Source organism: Lissotriton vulgaris, chromosome 3_1 (assembly GCF_964263255.1).
Source record: "Lissotriton vulgaris chromosome 3_1, aLisVul1.2, whole genome shotgun sequence".
Classification (NCBI taxonomy): Eukaryota; Metazoa; Chordata; class Amphibia; order Caudata; family Salamandridae; genus Lissotriton; species Lissotriton vulgaris.
In genome coordinates this window covers 234,930,945-234,943,633 of record NC_141689.1, presented here as the reverse complement: position 1 = coordinate 234,943,633, position 12,689 = coordinate 234,930,945, and the positions used below count along the sequence as shown (strand labels likewise).

Here is a 12,689-nt window from a genome sequence, read left to right as displayed (position 1 = left end):
ATTATCCATCACTACATTGTTGTACCTTGAAAATAAACGTGTTTAACCTACTCTAACCCTTTGCGTGCTTATGACGGAACCACACCGTCATGAGTCACAGGCGACGTGTGCTCATGACGGTGTGGTTCCGTCATGTGGCTGCCGCTCCGCCCACTCAGCATTAATTACCCGCCTGTGCGGGCGAATTAATGAGCGAGCGGGGTCATGACGGAACCACGCCGTCATGAGCACACACCGCCCGTGACTCATGACGTCATGGTTCAGTCACGAGCACGCCGCTCTCACCCTCTAGCCCCCCTGCACCGCGGCGAAATTTGCGCCGCTGGGAAGGGGTTAAGAGGCCTCTGTGTACTTAAAACTATCCACATAATTCCACTGCATATCACATACAACCACTCCACAACACATACGTAAAACATATTTTCATTTACAAAGCCAATAGCTTTAACTTTCGTTTTCTAAATAATCATTCCACTGCAGACAAAAAAAAGATAAGTAAGCATTATCATATGCAATGCCAAAAGCTCAAACTTTCCCAAATGCGAGACCGATTGGTTTGCAAATCCGTGTTATTTTTCATTGTAAAATGTACCAGTGTCTCGTAGCGGCTTGATGGTGCCTCCAGAGCATCTATTTACATGGATATACTTGCAGCCAATCACAAGCTGTATTGCAAACTTGAGCCACGTGTAAATGTAGGCATAGGTGCAGCAGTAATGAGAACCAATCCGAGCCCGTTCTGCCCTTGGACACATTTGAAGGCAAAAACAAACGGAAAACTCGGAAGCCAAGCCATCGCCTTGTAACCTTGTCCTCTTTCTGTTGCGGATGATGGTTGGGTGACTGACGCAGGGACTTCTACTATTGGTGTTTCTAGCTCGCGTACACCCGTGTATACAGTCGCCATGTTGGGATGGTATCTACCGGAAGTGCGGGGTGGCGAGTGAAAGGTACATACACAGAGTAAGATTGAGTTGGTGAACTCTGGCCACTGGGGTTTAGTTACCGACTGACCTCAAGCTGCCTGCGAGGGAGAAAGCTTGTGAAAACCAAGTGCTGCTTGAGGTCAGGGTTTGGCGCCCTTGAATGCTGTAGGGATTATCCAGGGACTGCTATGACGTGAGAGCAAATTACGTCAAAGTGGCTGCAGCCTGGTGAGTACAGTCGTCATGCTGCATGCTATGGTTTTCTGGTGTGTTGTCCCATATCTATTGCATGCTTGGTGCAAACCTAGCACATTAATCATGTTTACCTCGCAAACTTTACATGGTAATTTGTATATACCGTGTGCCTGTTGCTGTGCTTGTTTAAAACCATAGCGTCTAAAGTGTTGTACAGAAGGGCACAATCGGCGAAAAAAAAGCGATTAAAGATTCTAGTTATTTGGGGAAAATTAAGCGAAGCACTGCCACTGGCAATATGATTGCACGGCGGGATTCAATCATGTACTGTTTATGCAGAGGAGGGCATCGCAAAGTGTCTTACTGAATGCGCAACAGTATTGTAGAAGGGTGAGTAAGACCAGTGATTACTGTCCCGGGGGAAAAGCAGTACATTTTACAACTCTGTGGGCTATAGAGCAAACCTTTGCTTGGGTACAGCATCGCTTGTCTCCCAAGAACCACGCTAGGACTGCTTTGGACCAGGACGTGAGACTGCCAATCGTGTTGCACAGTGTGTTGCACATCCCTGTGGTTGAAACGATTTCCAGGATGCACTGCTGCAGGCAGAGTGAACATCACGCGGCACTCGCGGAAATGTAAACGGGTTTAAACTTCAATTCAATTAGTATTTATTTGTTGATTACTTAAAATCATTACACTCAGCAAAGTACACATACATAATAAAATGTAATTAAAAATATACCGCTTCAGTGTACATTATATCCAGCAAAATCTACAACTTAGTCCTAAACATGGATTTCTTTTGGCTGCAAATGATCAGCAAGCAAAGATAAAGTGCATTGTGCCAGCAGCTATAGTTTACAGTATACAGTACATTACTCTAAGGAAAACTTTAAGATAATGAGAACTGCAAAGATAAACGCCCAATACAATAATAGTTAAAACAACTTTAGCAATAGAGTGCAATTGTGCTAATAAACTTTTAGCAGCAAAAACTAAAGTACCTTGTGTTAGCAGCTAAAGATGTCAATATACCAAAAAACTTTAGAACAGTGAAAGCTACATAAAAAAAGCCAACCATAGTAAAATTGCATTAGGAACGACATTTAACAATAAAGTGCATTTGTACTAATAGGCTTTAGCAGCAAAAATAAAATAGAATGAAATGCTCAATGCTGGCACCTTCAATTTACAATAAACCTTACGTCGGCCTAAAAAGTACTTTACAACAATATAAGGAGGGGCGAAAAAGAAAAAGTCGTAGTAAAATACAATTGTTCAAACCTCAGAGATAGTATATGTTTCCGCTAAGCAGACTTTGACTGTTTTAATTTAAAGGATGCCAGCACTACCCCAAAAAACATTTACTAACAATATAACAAACAGCAACAGTACACTTGGGCTACCTTAAAGACTCTGGTTTAAAGACCGTACATAACCCAAGAAATACATTGCAGCATTATAAATAATTTTCATATCGTAAATATCTTCACTTCAATTGTCAATATTACAAAATTTCTATTCAACTATAAAAATAAACTTAACAAGTCGGGAAAGAAGACTGGTGGTGGCTCCATTTAGACATAAAATAGTGGCGTTTCTACAGGATCTTACCCCCAATTCATTAAAAATAGATTTTAATATAGTTTTCCGCTCTTCTAACAATTTGGGGCATAAAGTTACTATATGCACTAAGAACCACATAACCTACACAATTTAGAAGGCCACTTGTTTTCCCACTTTGGTATTCCATCTTTAGTCGGATATCTCTCGAACCGTAGTAGCATAAATTTATTCTTAATTATAGGTTTCAAATGAAACAACAAATATGGTTGGGGAGCCAATTTACTAAAGGAATTTACAATTGACCATAAGTGTTTTCTTTCCTAAGTTCATCTTTATCTATTATAGTTGACATTAAGTTAACTGATTGGTGAATTGATTTTTTATAAACCATTTTACTCCTGATTTCGTCTTCTAGGTTTGGACAATCAAAATTACTTAGGCACTCATTTAAGTATATTTGCCAGCTGCTCGCGTATTCACTTCTCGTCATCTTATGCCAACATTGATTTGCAAGGGAACCCTCTTCAGCACGAGACAATGACAATAAGGTTTTTAAAAATGTAGATTGTCGGGCCAATATCTGTCCTTTTAGACCAAATTCTAGTCTTATATTGGCATGGCTAATATATATCTAGGAACACTGATTTATATGTCCTTATTTCAATATCGTCGAGGGTGTTTGCGTCTTTGCAGCGGAAAATAATGGAACCATAATCTAAGGATGGAATCAACTTTGCTTCCATAACCTTCAACAGGTGATCGTAATTTGGGCATGATAGCTTATCTCTCAATTTTCTAAAAGCAAATGATAGTGATGTTCCCTTAGCTTCAAAATTCTGCCTAAATGACAACCTATCGTCAAATGTGATTCCTAAATATTTGTACGATTTTACACATTCAATGACCAAACCATTGATATTCCATTCTTTCATTCCTAACTTCGTTTCTCCTACTGTCATTATTTTTGTCTTGAACTTTATTTGTAGACCTGAAGAAACGAGGACGGCATTAATTAATTATTTCGTTACTGTTTTTGAAAGGAAGGAGCTTGTTGTTTTGGGGGTGCAGCCAGGTGCCACATGCAATGACCGGAGTGCACGAAGCCCTTGATCTACATGTAGGAGTTAGAACATGGCTGGCAATGGCACGCTGGGAGAAGGAAGCACACAATTTTCCTGTGGTTTCAGGGAAGTAGCTGCACGTGATGCTTCCTGAGTTACCAGAGAAATAGAGGTTAGCACAACACAACCTAAGGCTATAGATGGATGTCAACATATGTTTTGATTCTCAGTACTGATGGCTTTACAGCCAGTAAACTTCAGAAAACACACCCAGATATAATAATATATTGTGCGTGCTGGCATCCCTCCTCTGAAACTCTTGGTTCTGCATCTGTGTCATAAAAGACCACCAAAATATAGTTCTTCTGCCAATATCAGCATGTACCTCTCCATAATCAAACTACTTACTTGATTCTCTAACAGTGGGCCAGCAATACTAATGCACAACAGAGCAATTCCGAACATCCCTTTCCATGTCGGAGAGGAAAATATCGAGGGATCTTCAGTTTATTGAGGAAAATCCTGCACCTTGCCAGTCGGAATTAAGGCCCTCAAGGTCATAACATAGCAATTGTAGATATCTGTGCATCTATGGTTGTATTTGGATGAGAGGGACCAGGCAGCCTGAATCTACTACATTGATCTGTTAAAAAAGCTGAAGAAATGGACTAGAATTACAGGAGCTATTTTGGATTGGACACAATCTTTGCTTGGCAACTTCAATCACAAGATTAAGGTGGGAGCTTTTAAATCGGTGTCTTCGTCCTGTGTGGAGTCAGTTCAGTCGCCATCCCTGGCCATTGGCATAAATCCAATATGAGCTGTGATTTATGCATGGCCTGGTTAATACTGGTAATATTCTGTACTCCAAGTCCAGGTCTTTCTCGACAGCCATTACTAGATGAACAATTGCTCCTGTAGACAGAACCTCACAAAGCAAAAATTACTCCTATTAACTTTCCATCTTTCTGTTGGCCTCTGCTGTAGTGAGTCCTGATCCTGAACTGTTGTTCCTGGATCCCTGGCTTTGTCGGGCTGGACTTCTCCTACTACCTCTGAAACCTGGGACTTAGCAGCTTTTTCAACGACCCTTTCGGAAACTGGGACAAACCTGCCAAGTTTGACCCGCCCAAGGTGCTTTGCCGCCGGGCTGAAGATTCAGGTTTCTCCCACTCTCAGCTTCTCTACAGCAGCAAATTCAATTTAATAGGACCTTGTGAAGAAGTATCCATCTTCCTAGAACTCTTTTTGGCAACAGCCTGCAGCTTTGCTCTGCTTAAGTATTCTGAGTACCAATAAAGTAAATAAGTGCAAAAGTAGTAATGTTGACCGTGCAAATGTGATAAAAGTATCACGAAATTCAGATTTCTTCCAGTTGCAGCTTTCCCGCTAAAAACCAACAGCTTCACTGGCACAGCATCGAACATCTAACTGACTATGCAGAACATTTTCTACATTCATTTGTAAGACACAGTCCCAAGGTAAAACCTCAGACTGGGTCAAGCCCATTTCTGCATCCGACCCACGCTCCATCGTGATCGGCCTCCGATTGCTCTTGTGTCCCAGTCTACCACAACCAGTTGTCCATAGTTGGCATTTAACACATTTTGGTGCTGTTTTTCTTACATTTTAAACATTCATTTGCTTGGTTCCCTCTTTTGTTTTTGTGTCATTGTATTTATTAAAATGTACTCCTTTTTTTCTCATTCAGGATTGGATTTTTACTGTGTTGTGTCTTGACTTTATTACTGTTTTGGTACTGCAGAAAGGCTTCACACATGCTTGACTAGTAACCCAATTTTTCACATTCTTCTATATTCATGATTTTGAATATTTAATACGGAATGTAAAAAAAAAAATTTGATTTTAAAACTGGTCTTTACCATGCCCGATGACTATTTTATCAAAAAAGAATGGAATAAAGTCCTTTCTGTCTTTGCTGGCAAAATATAGGAATTATCACCTTTTTCAAAAGATATTTCTGGATTCATTCTTGTAAAACGTGTTTGTTCATTGTGTTCGCTGGAGAAAAGGTTATGCAGAAGAAGTGTGGAGGAGAGGAGTGAAAACAACATGTTTGAAAACCATCGCTGATTGGATACTTATCACTCCCATAGTTCTCCACTTTCCTTTGAGCTGAGCTTTTTTTGAGGAAGGGACCCTCCCTGGCCACACCCCATTGCCTAAAGGGGCTGGTTTAATATTCCCTGAAAATGCTGAGCCAAAGGTTTTCTTGTTCCCCAAAAATGTGCCCCTAAGAGGTCGGGAAGGAGCCATAAGCTTCATATCCTCAGCTGACTTTTTAACCAGCTATCCCAGACAGCATTATTCTTGTAAATAGAATTCTCATCAGAAGACCTTTCTAGATGTCATCCCACTTCCAGGATCTGAGCCATACCGGATGCCTAGTGGCTTTAGAGGAGCCTGCTTTTGATGTTGTGGTACCTGATAAATCATACAAAATATCCTACAATAGCCGCATATACTGCTAAATCAATGTCAGAATTAATTCTACACGTTGTTCCATTAACTCCACCAGGTTCTAAGAGTCTTTAATGAATGACTGAATTGTGTACCTTGAATGTGCTGTCTCCCATTTCACAAAATTAGAGGCTGTATTCTCCTCCTTTACTGTCAGATCTACTATTCTATCTAGTGGGTCAGCTGTCTGGTTTCTTCTGGAATTATTGTGCCTTGAGTAGCCAGGCCTGACATTAATCGGTCCATTTTTGTTATTGATGGAAATTCATCGGTAACATTTTGGCTAGCATACCTTTTTATATAGTAGTATTTATCTGTTTCCCTCCATTCAGTCTCTGTAAGCCTTTTAATTGCATCATGTAACAGAAGTGGACTTCCTTCAGTTCAGCTGCTTGAATAAACCTCCCTATGATTTCCTCTTCTTCCCTATCCTGGTCATCAGTAACAGGAGCTTCCAATCTTGGTTTCTTTGGGGAGGGAAGATTTCTCTTTCCTTACGTGCAGCTGCCACCTCCATCTGAGTCAGCTAAGCAGGTTTTAGATTCGTGTGAATCGGTGTCGCAGGAGTCCGTCAATCAGGCAAATCCTGCCCCTGGGACCCATCACAGCATAGGGAAAAGAGTGTTTTATTAAAGTCTCCCTCATTAGAGGTCAGGTACGTGAATCCGCAACTTCCTGGGATGACTCGGATTACAAGGTTGCGTGTATTGTCGCGAGTTTCTAATTTTGTTTTAGCTAACATGTCTGTTTGCAATGATCTTAACATTTCTGTGTGTTTTTGAGTCCAATTGATTGCTTTAAAATCAGGTTTTATTAATTCATAGAGAGGTTTAACCCTCTCTGCATATTTTAGAATGTATGTTCTTCTGAAATTCAGGAAACCCAGTATTGATTGTAAGTTCTTCAGCGTTTTTGGTGCTTGGAGTACAGCACATTTCTCTAAGAAATTGTCTGCTAGGCTTTTGCCTTCACTTGATAATTCATATCCTAAAAACAGGATAGTTAGATGGGCAATTCGTGACTTTTTAAAGTTGAATTTGTAACCTTCTGCTGCAAACCCAAGTATTATGGTGTTCACTCTTTTCAAGTGAGTATCCAGGTCATCATCTGTGAGATAGATGTCATCGACATAAGATAATGCCTCATCATCATATATTTGTAGTAACTCTAGAACCCTTGCTGAGAATAATCCTGGGCTATTCTTGAATCCCTGTGGGAGTCGACAGAAATTTTTCTGTGACCCCATTATTGAGAAAGCGGTTAAATACCTGCTTTCGGGTGCAATGTTTTGACAAAAGAATCCATTAGAGATGTTTAATGTTGTTTTGTATTTTTTGCGAACAATGTAATTCATTAGTGCCGCACTGTGTGAGTTTTGTACTGCAAATGTTTTGCAACATGAGTTAAGGTGTCTGTAGTCCAAGACTAGACGATCTGAATCGTCTGGTTTGGAGACAGGAAACAAAGGATTGTTCATTTGAGAGGTGCATGTTTCAATCACCCCTTGGTATTCAAGTTGATCTAAGATCTCCCTGACTTGTTTTTTAGCTTCTTGCTTAATTGGGTACTGCCTTTGTGCAGTGGGTTGACATTTTAACTGGATTTTGTGTGGTGGAGAGTCCTCATCCCATCCTACATGATTTTTATATAATGCAAGAGCTTGGGCTACTGCCAATTTTCTTGCATATGTGTATTTTCTATGAATTGGAATATGATTTGAGAAGGCAGGCATAATCATTTCTTCGCCATGAGGGCACTCCCTGACAAACTCTGGTGGCCAGTCTTTCTCAGCTAGAAGGATGTCATAGCCTTTTGAAAGGTTATCTCAAAACAGACCCCTTACTTTCCTAGTCTTATCTCCCTCTATACGCAATGCTATTTCGTATATTTTATGAGGTTTGCTAACTCTTGTATCTGCAGTTTCCACCTGAATGTATTCATTCGTGTCCACTGTCTCCAGATGATTCATCAGGATCTTGCGAGCTATTGTCACTTCTGCTGCGCTGTCTAGCATTGTCTGGGCCCACTCTCCGTTTGTCAGCTGTGTCCTCCGTATCCTCTGCATGTTTTTATTATTTTAATACTGGCTACCTTCTTTCTTGGAAATTGTAATTTTTTACTTTGAGCAGGTTCCTTGTCTTTGGACTTGACATGCTCTTCCCTGTGTTCTGACTGTCCTCTTCTTTCCGATTTCTGCGAGGAAGTCTGAAAAAATCGAGAAGGACGTGTATCAATATCTTGATAGCTATCAGGTTTTTTCAAATTATCCCTATTTCTAAGGTTGTATCTTTTCTCAGAGGGCTCCCTCTGGGGAGACTTGTTTCCTTGATCCGGAGATCTTTCTCTCCGCCGAGGAGACCTTCCTCTGGACTGGAATCTTTTTTCTTTGGGAGTGGATTGTTTATTTCCATCCCAGTTCTTTTTTGGAGTGTTAAGATTATTTTTAATAATTATCTTTTCAGGATTTTCAGTTAGTTGGGCTTTTACCGGTTTCCCACCCAAACTATCTCTACCTAGTTCTTCATAGGATTTTTCTATAATTCTGGCAAGTTCAATTGGTTGGTCTGCTATATCTGTTTCTTTCAATTTCTGGAGATTAGTTATATTCCCCGTTGCCATTAAACTAACTCTCTATATGCCTTTTGTTCTTTTATTTTAACTAAGAGTTCTTCGCTTGACATTTTATCAATGTCAGGGTGTGGTGTGTAGCTGGCTAGAACCAGCCACGTTGCTCCTGGTCTACCTAGTGGACCGAGCCTGGTGATGTGATTATTATGTTTTAGGGCGCCTTTAAACCAGAGCAGGTGCTCTTGGTAATTTAATGGGATTTCAACATCCTCGAAAGGAGTGTATTCCTCAGGAGGTTCCTCTATTTTGTAATAGTGGAACTCGTGTGTTACAGCGTTTTCTGCTGGAAAGTTTATCCATGAGTAGAATACCTCTGTCTGCCGATATTCATGGGCCTCTACCACGAATATGACTGTACCACCTCGTGATGTCAGTCCGTTTTCTATAAGTTTTATAGTTCTAGTTCTTCTCATATTTGCCGGAATGAGTATAACATTCGGGTCATTTTGTAGGAGACTCGTGTCATCCGTTATTAGCTGAGCTGCTATTCTAGCTCGCTCTCTTTCGTCTTCACTTTCCCCCATTCTACTGGCAGAAAGGTTTTTGTTGCAGATAAAGTTTCAAGGAAACCAAGATTAGGTGCACAATATTTTGGAACACTGTATCCTTCAACGTTGACTAAACCAAAAACTATACATAGGAATCTCTTCCTACTAAGTTCCGGCGGATTTTAACCTTTTACCCACTTCAGACGTCTTTTGGAGTATTTACGGGAAAAAGGGCCTGTGTGAAAAAGCACGACTGGGTTACTCTAACGTCTTGCGTTAGTTTTATCGCCTTACCAAACGTTGGGCGCCATGTAGTGTAGTTCCTATATTCCCAATAGGCTCTGCGCATTGGAATAATATATTCAGCAGTGTAGACGTAGGACTGAGGTCGACTAGGTCTGTACTGACTATATTAGACTTAAGGTGTGCCAGCTAGCTCAGAGGTCACTAGAAACTTTCTCGAATAAACGAGGAGGAGTTTAACCTCCCTGGATAGACAAGAAGGGATTAGCTTCTGACAACCATATAACATGACAACTTTGCTCCCTCAGAATAAGAGTGTATCTCTAGAGTCGTGTGAAAACAATAGACAGCTATTTCACTCAGTCAATTGTGCGCACTTAGTTTCACCAGAGTGCAGAGAAAAGAGAGACGGGCGTTTTCAATAAAAGGTGTGTTTTATTGAGCAGTCTTCCTTCTCATGCAAGAGAAATGAATTGCCACAATTGCAATACTTAATGTAAAGTAAAGTGCGTACAGTAAAAGGAGTATTATGAAATAATACTGTAAAAGCATTGATATGGTTTCTTAGCCATAAGATACTTTAAAATGGATAAAAGATATACATACATATATACATTGACTAACGTACTCAACTGGTGCTTCTAAATACGCCTACCCCGGTGTACTTGACTTAAGCCTAATACGTGGGACGGAGTAAGTAAGTAGCAGTTTAGGTTAAGTTGGTTTTGCCAAGAATCTGACTCAAGAATTCTCTTTAAGGGTTTAGTCAGCTCCGTACCTTGGTAATAGAATGTGGGAGGTCTGGTATCTCTTTCCTCAGGACCCGCAAGGGTAGGCTGGAAACGCCGGAGCTGGATTTTCTTGGCTGGAGAAAAAAGACAGCGTCTTTCTCTGCGCATCAAAGAGGAGGGGCAACGTCCGTGGGCTCTCGCATCAGCTGGGCTCTCGGGCAAGTAGATAGCTGCTCTGCTTCAAAACCACCACTGTGTGTTTGCTTAAGGCAACGTTGGTATATTTATACCTGAAAGGTGCTGGGTTTGACGTAAGGTTGGACTTAAGACGTCAATAAAGAGGTCACTAAGAACTGGCCGTTCTTACAGTGCTAGCAGGAGTTCTATGTCAAATCAAAACAGAAGCAAATGGGGATTTCCCAGGTTGCTGGAGGTTTGGTGTGTTTATAGAACTCGTTGGGCTTTCTAGTAGTCCGGGGAAGTAGCCTTGCTTAATGTGACTGCATGGGCTACAACTAGATATGGATATAATTCTTATGCCATTATAGGGATATTATTGATTATAACCGTACAAAGGCATAAGATAGGAATATCGATTCAGGTTCCTAGATAAAAACACAATAGTCTGAAATGAATCCTGAATGTTTTCATTATGATTCCCTAGGCGAAAAGCAAATAATTCCCACACAAGCCCATGGCCATTTTTCCACCACCTTCGCCTTGAACCCAGCAATTCTTCTTGTTTATTTTCATTTGCTTCCTCGTACTTGTTTTATTTTATCATTATAAAGAAAGAACAAGTCCCAGAATGCAAAGAAAACTGAACCCCGTGTGTTGCTTATCTTTGCTTAGATGTTTTTCACTTCTCTTTCTTTCTTTGGCTAGTCAAAACGTAAGCTTAATAAAAAGTTCACATCCCCTAAAACACCCTCTGGCTTTGGATCCAATGCTCATTTGAAACATGTGAATTGTGATCAGTCCCAGTACTGAATGGGCAATAATGCATGTGTTGTCCCAAAGGAGCCTGAAGTAAAACTTAAAATCAGGAAGAGCCCAAGCTCCTTTATTCAAATTTAGTTTGTTATAATGAATAAGCCCTTCTAGTATTTCGGTAGCCACAGGTAAAGCTACTAATGGCACTTTCAATATGCCAGAAAATGATTTGGGGACCAGTAGGGGAATACAGTGAAAAAGAAATTGGGGGTAGTGTACGTACTTAGAGGTATAATCGCTCCAATGCCAGAACATATTGTTACCCCCTGGTATGTTGCTTATTTTACCAGTCGCTGATCACCACATCCTACTTAAAGATTAACAATTGTGTTTTGGAAAATGTTATTTATCTATACTAATATAATAAAGAGAGAGCCCAAACCTTAAGGCGGGTAATCTCAGGAACCCCAGCACCAATCACAACACCCAATACAGCGTTGGAAAGGGCAGTTGCAGCGGAAGGACAGAGGCTATGCAGACGCCCACCATATACATTTAAAAGGTAAAAGAACTGTGCCAGCAAAGTAGTCCCTTGTGGACGTGTCTGCATTGTGCTGTGGGCGTGTGCTGGGGGCGTGTGGTACGTTCCGCCCTTCATGCCATGTCTCATATCGTGTGATAATCCCACCCTGCTCCCTTTAAATACCCCTGCACCCCATAATCCTATCCCACCCATACTCCTTAAAATACCCTTAAACACTAACCAATCTTAACCCTATAATTATACCCTGTACCCCAAAACCCAAACCTATCCCTAAACCCTAAAAATACCCCTGTACCCCAAAACCTAGCCCTGAACCCTATAAATACCCCTGTACCTCAAAACCCAAACCTACCATTGTAACCCAAACCTACCCCTGAACCCTAAAAATACCGCTGCACCCCAAAACCCAAACCTAGCCCTGAACCCTAAAAATACCCCTGTACCCCAAAACCCAAACCTAGCCCTGAACCCTAAAAATACCCCAAAACCCAAACCTAGCCCTGAACCCTAAAAATACCCCTGTACCCCAAAACCCAAACCTAGCCTTGAACCTTTAGAATACCCCCGTACCCCAAACCCATACCTATCCCTAAACCCTAAAACTACCCCGTACCCCATAACACAAAACTATATCTGAACCCTTAAAATACCCAAATACCCCAAAACATATACCTCAGTACCCCAAAACATATACCCCTATACCCATACTTACCCTATCCAAACATTAAAAAAAACATGCTTTTACCATTCATGCATTTACAATGAATTTCGTTGTAAATGTATGCGTGGTAAAAGCATATAAAATGTAATGCCATGCGTTATAATAGCATTGCGGAGTCATGGTACTTTCGTGATGAAAGTATGCGGAGTGATGGTATGCGGAAAGAAAG

General features: G+C 40.8%; 1 protein-coding gene across 5 annotated transcripts in view; it reads left to right on the top strand.

Moving 5' to 3' along the window:
• Positions 1-12,689, top strand: part of FDX2 (ferredoxin 2) — a 290,248-nt gene that overhangs the window by 108,353 nt on the left and 169,206 nt on the right. The window contains exon 1 of one of the 5 annotated variants that reach the window (XM_086960339.1): positions 893-1,154. The exons of 3 other annotated variants lie outside the window; for them this stretch is intronic. The gene's annotated coding sequence lies outside the window, so the exon portion shown is untranslated. Of the gene's footprint in view, positions 1-892; positions 1,155-12,689 lie in introns of those variants that run through there. One more of the 5 variants, XM_086960338.1, reaches the window with a different exon arrangement.